General features: G+C 39.5%; 1 pseudogene; it reads right to left on the bottom strand.

Moving 5' to 3' along the window:
- Window positions 1–329: 329 nt before the first annotated feature.
- On the bottom strand, window positions 330–426 carry LOC145615829 (small nucleolar RNA R71; annotated as a pseudogene).
- Window positions 427–1,926: the final 1,500 nt, after the last annotated feature.

Here is a 1,926-nt window from a genome sequence, read left to right as displayed (position 1 = left end):
AGCCGGATTGCTCCATTATTGATCCTGGATGGTGATTTTGAAATCAAACCGGCTATGATCACCTTGATTGAGAGGAAACAATATGGTGGCATAAAAAGTGAAAATCCTCTCAATCATATCAAGGATTTTGAAAAGTATTGTAATACAATTATGGTAGCCGGAGTTGCTCAAGAGTACATAAGACTCAAGTTGTTTCCCTTCTCTCTCATTGGAAGAGCATTACAGTGGTTAGACAAGGAGGTAACGCCAAGGTCCCTTAGGACGTGGGATGAAGTCACAAAAGCTTTCTTGTCCCGTTTCAACCCACCAAAGAAAACGGCGGAGGCTAGAGCCTTAATCCAAAGTTTCAAGCAATTTCCTAGAGAATCTCTATGAAGCATGGGAGAGGTACAAGGATTACCAAAGGGAATGCCCTCACCACGGAATTCCAACCTATCAAGTCATACAAATTTTCTATGGTGGTTTGAGCTTTCAAGGTAGATCGAGCCTTGACGCTGGAGCCGGAGGGCTGATTATGAACAAAACAGAAGAAGAGGTTGTGGATGTAATAGATGATGTGGTAAGGAACTACATGGATTGGCATGATGTAGAGAGGGAATCGGTAAGCACAAGTGGCTCAATCGATCAATCTTATGTCGTCAACGATTTGTCCACATTGGTCTCGGAGTTAGGAAAGGAGGTGAATTCTCTCAAGAACAAGCTCGAGAGTCCTTTACAAGCTTCTAGTCTTCCCTCCCAATTTAAGGGGAGAGGTACATCTTCCTACTCTAATCCTTTTTTTGCTTCTTGTTGCATGATAAGAGAATGCTTGGTTTGTGATATGTGTGGAAAGAATGATCATAATGCTTCGAATTGCCCCAATATTCCTTGTGATAGATATGATGGATATGAGAATGTGAATGTGAATTGTGATGATAATAATGATTTTGGACCTAGATTTAATGCTCAAAAGAATGTTGGGAATAGGAATTATCACAATCATGGGAGCTATGATAATTACAACCAAAAGAGTGGTTATGGTAACCGTGTGACCCAAGAATTTTGTGGTAACCATAATAACTTTTGTTGTAATGATCAAAGCCATGGCCAAGAATATGGGGATCATAACCAAGGTTATGGTAACCATAATCAAAATTCCGGCCAAAATCATGGTAAGGGTAATTGGAGTAATCAAGGTAGGGGAGATTTTCAAAATGATGTTCAAAGAGATACCCCACCCCAAATTACTCCAAAGATTCAAAGCCAAGGTGATGATTTCTTTACTCAACAATCCCAATTGAATAGGCTAGAAAATTTCATGATGGATCAATCCAAGATGTTGAATGAATTCACATTGTCTTGTAATTAAATGTTTGAGGTCCTATTTACTCATGGAAAGATGCTTGAGAACCAAATTATTCAACTAGCCAACCCTTTGAAAGATTGTGCTAGTCCATCTTCTTTACCCTCACAAGAAGTTGACTCTAGGGAACTGATGTGTGGTATGACTACTAGGAGTGGTAAGGTCCTTAAGGAGAGTGTTCCTATGAAGAGTAAGGAGAGTGAAAAGGAGAATGATTCGAGTGAAGGGAATAAGAATGAAGAGCCTAGCAAGATGAGTGAGGATTCCAATGATAAGCCTAAAGAGAAAGAGCGAAAGCAAGACGAGGTTTACAAACCTAGACTTCCTTACCCACAAAAGCATAATAGGCATAAATTGGATGAGCGATTTGGGAAATTCATCGAGAAGCTTAAACAACTTCATCTTACTCTTCCTTTTACCAATGTTGTAGAACAAATGCCAAACTATGCTAAGTTTCTTAAGGAAATTTTGAGCGGTAAGAGAGATTGCAATATGGTGGAACCGGTGAATTTAAGGGAGTGTTTTAGTGCCTTTATTCAAAATGACTTACCCCAAAATTTGAAAGATCCCGGAAATTTCTCCGT

Source organism: Chenopodium album, chromosome 25 (genome assembly GCF_948465745.1).
Source record: "Chenopodium album chromosome 25, dcCheAlbu1.1, whole genome shotgun sequence".
Lineage (NCBI taxonomy): Eukaryota > Viridiplantae > Streptophyta > Magnoliopsida > Caryophyllales > Amaranthaceae > Chenopodium > Chenopodium album.
The sequence above is the reverse complement of the archived record's forward strand: the minus strand, read 5'-3'. Positions and strand labels throughout refer to the sequence as shown.